Below are 6724 nucleotides of genomic sequence, written 5' to 3' on the forward strand. Positions count from 1 at the left end.
TCCTCATTGACAGACCTAAGACTCTGAGACCTGAGAACACCAGGCTCCACACCTCAGTAGAAAGTAGAAGGTTGGTTGAGGTTTGAAAATAACCAGTTTGACTCATACTGCATTTACATTTTAGACATTTAGCAGACGCTCTTGTCCAAAGCCACGTACAGTTAGGCGTTACGCTCTGTCAAATGAAATAAATGTTTTGCCTTTGAGGAGAATTATATGAGTTGAGAATGAGGCTTTTGAGAACTGTTAAAGGAGGAATTTTAACAGGAAGGACTTCAAATCCTGGAAGGTTGTTTCTTGGTGTCCTGGATTGTCCCGAGTAACACTGTCAATAAGGGTGTCTGCCAACTCTTAAGCCACAACCCTCAACACTGAGCATTCCATCCACCACTCCCTGTTTACCAGCTCTGACAAATGGCCCAGTGCCACTCTTCCTCCCTCTCTTCTACTTCCCTTTATCTCCTCCTCTTCTTTTTTCCTCTCCTCCTCCCCAAGAACTTAGTCTCTCTCCTCTGCCACCCATTGTCCTCCTCCTTCTCCTCCCCTCTCACTCCTCCTCCTCATCCCCCCTTTCCCCTTTCCCTTCTCTTTCTCAATCTGCTCTTCAATCTGCATCTTGCCCTGAGCCAATTACACCTGTGTGAAAAGTCACTAATTCACTCAGATCATTCTTGTGACATAACAGGAAGGGGAGTGAAAACTGGTGATGAGCAGGTACACGAGGTGTGGGAACAGTTGAATTAAACTGCTCATTACATTTTTGCTGCATCAACTTTAAAGGAAACTGTTTGTAAAGAGTGTGCGTTTTCTAAAGTCTACCAACCTCGCAAGCAGGCTTGTCAGCTAAGATAGTTATCAATAAACAAGCTAGCTAGTCTAACTTGATTGAAATCGCTTCTTGGTACAGGTAGCTGTAGTTGAGGTTGGGAGCCTATCTGGGATAGCCAAAGCAAACGGAATAAAATAGCTAGCTAGTAGTATTACAGAGAAACAACAAAAAAACTCTTTTTTTTTAACAGGACAAATATGAGGGCACATGTGCTCACTATGGGCATGATGCCTCTGCTGGTTCTCATCACTCTTTATCAGTGTCATCACCTTGTCTTCTGGGTGAAAAGAGCCAGACCAGGTTCTGTGCTTCTGCTGTGGTTCTCCTCTCCCAGCATGTGTCCTACACACATACCAGATGTATCACTAGCTGGTTAGCCAAGCGTACAAGTACTGTTGCCATTGCTAAACCAAGACCATAGTTACCACACACAGGAATGATTGTATCCCATAACGATCATTATAGACTCTCAGTTCTGTGTGTCTCTGGCACTGACTCCCTTTGCAAGCACTCCAAAGCCTCTCTTCAACTCTCCCAGTGCGTCACTTCAGCTTTGTTCCCATGCCAGACAAAATAAATAAATGAGACCAAAAACAGAGAGTAAACATATGAGAGTCATATTATGTGACAGTGATGTCGTTAGGGGGCAGAGATCCATCCCAAAATGTGATGCACAGCCAGCCAGCAGAGGCTGGTTTAACAGGAACAGAGCAATGACCATGGGAGGAGAGAGGAAGAGAGATTATGAGCCTTGATGCTGGGGAGCTGCCATCAGAGCTTGTTCTGGTGTCCTAAGGGACAGAAGAGCACCACCACAGCTCATATCAAACCCTTGTCCCCTATCTCCTCCACACTCAGGGTGGTGTTCACTGTGTCTGGGACCTGCTCTGGGACCAGACCACACAGACTAGAGATTTCCACATGCACTGCCTGGAGGAGAGCAAAATACCACACAGCCGGCTGTCATAAGGAAAACTAAACATGGTTGTTTATGTGAGCCCAAGCTGCAGTACATTCTAACTCCAACTCCACATGTGGGAATGACATCTCTGACAGAGCCATGCCAGATATTTTGTTTGTCTTCTCCCTGATCTTCGTTCCTGATTTTTGCAAACATGTCATTTCAGACCAGAGGGTATTTGTTCTTAATCTGGATCTTTCAAAGCGGGACTGTGATCAGTTATACACTGGAGTGGAGAAAGGCGAACATCAACAGTTCTCACTGCTGAGACTTGAATGCTTCAGCGCGCCCTACAACTCAACCACACACACAGAACCCACAGTCATTGAGAAAACCATATAGCACATATACAGACAATCAACCACTCTAGCTCTGTGATCAATGTTGACATTATCAAACTACCTTAATCAAACAAGCCCTGCAGCTACCTTTCCCTCTGCGATACCAGCACAGCCTATCAGATATACCCTCTGTGCTCCTAATGTTGTTGAACCAGAGAAATCTGTGGTCAATAAAGTTCATTTATTTATGTAGCTACTAAGGGCCCCAGTGGACTACAGGTCATGTGTTGAAGGTCTGAAAGGGGCGTAGAGGCCTTGACTTAGTTATGTGCTCAGTGATACCAAACAAATTGGACCGCAGGCTACAAATAAACCCAACAGTCTTTAACAGCAGACCTATTATATAGGACGAGGAGGTAATCTTGAAATGGGTGAGAAGTGGTTGTTTTAAACTGTAAATGTACTGAGAAGCAGATGGTGACAGTGAGCAAACCCCCCTCAGAAAGGAGACCTAAAATCCCTCTGTGTAAATGTTTGGTTTTACTATTTCATTCTTGTAAAGTATCCATTTGGAATTTGAGTAGGTCTTGATTGTGGAAGCAGTGGCAGTGTATAAGAAGCTATATCACAATGGTAGTTGTCGTTAGTTTTGAACTATCTGGCTAATAGTCCTGCACTTTAAGCATTAAACCACGTTAGCATGGGACCAAATGACTTGGGATTCTGCTTCCTGTTGCAGCAAGAGAGGGGGGGGGGCAGAGATTGTATGGTATATCTGATTAGGCTATGATCATGTGGAGAAGGATGCTCCCTGCTCCTCTCCTTCATTGAATTAAAGCGGAACGAGCAGGACTTTGCTTCAGGCCAGCCGCTAAACTGCCTCTGTCTCAGGGAGAGAAATTACACCACACACACACTAACACACACTTCCATTCCCTCTGGGACTATGTTACCTCCAAACTGAGTTAGGATGCTGAACTATTTGCTTTAATGCAAATGACATGATGAATTCTCTCCTTCTCTGTCATAGTGTGTGTTCCACTACTAGGCTACCCTGGGGCGCCAGCTCAGCTGCAGTAGGTACAGCACATCACACTGAGGTCTGATTAATTAATCAGGGGTACTTAATTCACAGCTCCACCAGGGACATAGGCCAGAAGTAGTTTGAAGTGAAGGGAGGGGGGGTTCAGTATTGCCTCCCTGCCTTTTGTCTGCTCTCGCTTTTCTCTTTAAACTCTGGGAAATACTTTTTCAGATCTGGTTTCAATTGCTTGCTATTGTTTTCTGTCTTATCTATAGTGTCTGAGCAATGTGTCCCATCATACTGCACGTCCCAATATCCACACTACCACACTACTTAGAAGGAATGCCCAATATATTCTAAGTGGTTTGCTAGTGTGGACATAAGAACGTAGTTTACTCCATCCCCATACTCATGGTTTAGTGCTCCACAGCCGTTCTCTTTAGTATCCATTGAGTTACTGTAAGTGTGTGAAGTCAGTGGCTGGTCCATCTCCAATTCTGAGGCCACGGTGCTACTGTACTGTAGGTTCAGCACCAGTCCCTCTCCCAGTCTCCCTCTCAAGTCTCCCTACTCTTCTCTGAGTGGCTTGTTTTAATCACCTCATTCCATTTGATGTGTAGACCACTCCCTGCTCTTCACCACTTCCTGTCTGTTAGAGTATGTATATTCTCTACATCCTGCTGCCTGGGCCTGAGTGTAGGATCGACCATGATCCACACCAGCAGATGGCCAGGCAGGGTGCTTGGGTTCCAGATGAGGTCTTAATTGTGTCAAAGCTCTTCCACCGCCTGCTGGGAGGCTCGGCTCTGTTCTATTCTGTCTCTGGGCTGGCTGCTGGCTGCTGGGAGGCTCGGGTCTGTTCTATTCTGTCTCTGGGCTGGCTGCTGGCTGCTGGGAGGCTCGGGTCTGTTCTATTCTGTCTCTGGGCTGGATGCTGGCTGCTGGGAGGCTCGGGTCTGTTCTATTCTGTCTCTGGGCTGGCTGCTGGCTGCTGGGAGGCTCGGGTATGTTCTATTCTGTCTCTGGGCTGGCTGCTGGCTGCTGGGAGGCTCGGGTCTGTTCTATTCTGTCTCTGGGCTGGCTGCTGGGAGGCTCGGCTCTGTTCTATTCTGTCTCTGGGCTGGCTGCTGGCTGCTGGCTGCTGGGAGCACCTGTGGGAGCAGGGGAACTGTCCTCTCCAGCCTCCTCAAAAGCTGAAAGCCAACATCTAATAAATCAGAGGAACATGGCGCGCACGCACGCACACACCAACACACACACCAACACACAGAGAGAGAGAGAGCTGGTGGAGCCCCAGTCGTACTAAAGGGGTGGTATGGTGTGGGTATTCTAAGCGAACCATTAGACCCTCTCTCTTTTATGATAGCCTGGACATTTCTGGAAGATGGAAGATCCACATTCAGATCCCAGTGTACCCAAAACCGTAACAGGGACCAACAGCAGAGTGACTTAGTGTCATTCCTTTTCTAGTACGCCAAGAACAACATGCATTTCATCACATGAACAGGTTTTTGGCTGCATGGAAATGAACTTAGGACCCCTATCAAGCTCCATACACGTGCAGAGGAGACGTGTCAATAAATTACTGTTAGGAGCGAAGGCCTGGAGACACAGCTGGGAGTCATGGGGCTGAAAAACAGCAGGACGAGGGAGGAAAAGTCTGTACATCTGTTACACAGAGTGGAACCGGGCAACCCAAGAGCAGACTCAGATGAGGAGACTGGGATGAAGTAACACACAGAGAGAGAGGGAGGGGAGAGAGTACTAGAGGAGTGGCGGCAGGTCAAGGAGACACAGGATGAGTTGTAGAGGGTGTTGCAGGAGCTGATGTGACAAAATCTGTAAATTGTACTAAAGAAATCAGTTCCACTGGCAGCAGGATCAACCCTCTGGACATTATTAGAAACAGGAAATCAACACAATTAGGAATCAGAGTTTTTGCAGTTTGAATTTCATTAAACAACTGGAGTTGATGCCCCTGTTCTTTTACAAGTCCTTGCCTTTTCCCAGTGCTGTAAAGCAGGATTTCCCAAACTCAGTCCCGGGGCCCCCATTGTGTACGTTTTGGTTTTTGCCCTAGTATTACACAGCTGATTCAAATGATCAAAGCTTGATGATGAGTTGGTTATTTGAATCAGCTGTGTAGTGCTAGGGCAAAAAACAAAATGTGCACCGAAGGGGTCCCTTACGACTGCGTTTGGAAAACACTGCTGTATAGGGCGCATGAGAAATAAAGCACATGTGTTCCCTCAACCTCAGGTCATGCATAAATGTAACAATGAGGCCCAATAAAGAACAATGTAAAAATCTATCTGCTGTCAGAGTCAGCTCAGTTTGAGAGGTTGGGACATTCTTATTGCTTCTGTACAGTACAGACAGACAGTCTTATAAAATACAGATTTCTCTGAAAACAAAAGCAAAACGTTTGTCCAAAGTTTGACCAGGTACATTTTTTTATTTTGCCAATGCCTACAAGTAATCGCCCCATTAGTTTACATAAGGAACTCTTAATATGTGAGAAAAGCATATTTCCATGATTTATTTATTTATTTTGAACGTCCAGATGTGATAAATCACCTCTGTGATACTCTGTCGGATCTGTCAGGCGTTTACTGCTGTACTGGAGTCATGAGAAAACTATCTTCCAGGGTTTCTAAGGTGACACAGACACAACACAAATAGATAAACAGGCTGCTATGTGTTACTGCAACCAATACAAGACAAAGGGGGGACCAGCCTCCAGCCAAGGCCCTGCTTGCTTCACACATCTCAACTGCTGTATTTCATCCTATGACAGTTCTGGATGGAGCTGTTGCTACACCAGTGCATAAATGGCAGAAACAAGTAAACATCAAATAGATGAGTGAAATAGCTGTCTAAAGTGACTGTGGAAAGAGGCCCATCTCAATAATATGATGTATTTCTCCACTTGATCCAGAGAGGGTGTTTATCAGTGTTCTTTTTCTGGGAATGTGGAACCATGGACTAGAGGACCAGGGAAGACATACATTCCTTACAATAGTCAGAGAACCATTACTAAAGAAACAGAGAGTCTAGCTGGGATATTGTCAAAGTATTATCTCTTACTGCATACAGTACATTTCAGGACTGTTTCACCCAGAAAATATGACAGTAACTAAAACCACTGCTGTGTGCAGCATGTGGCCCCAGCCTGCAATGAAAAACACATTTATACTGGTTTCAATATATGCAGATAGGCAAACACCAAATAAAACCCAAAACCAAAGTAAACCAAGAGAGGAGCTCCATTCCGTGGGAACATGAGTAGGCATGGGCTCTGTGGTCATCATAATGAACTAGAGACTGCAGTTTATACCATCACTTTTCTCTGTGGTTCTTTAATAATGCTTTTTATATATTTTATACATTTATTTGACTCTAGTGGGAACGTAACAAAAGGAGACTAGGGAAGCAAGTGGGAGTGGAGTCTAAAGGACAGATTTGTTTGTGTTGAATAAAACCATCTGTTGCAATTGACTGGTGGCCAACAAATCCACTGGAGGAAAAGATGCAGAGAGGCTGGACAGAAGTCAACTGAACACAGCATTACATAACATCACCACTGACACTGACTGACCATTGGCACTTTAGGCTGACCACTGGGGTGA

This window comes from Oncorhynchus nerka, linkage group LG28, assembly GCF_034236695.1.
Source record: "Oncorhynchus nerka isolate Pitt River linkage group LG28, Oner_Uvic_2.0, whole genome shotgun sequence".
NCBI lineage: Eukaryota > Metazoa > Chordata > Actinopteri > Salmoniformes > Salmonidae > Oncorhynchus > Oncorhynchus nerka.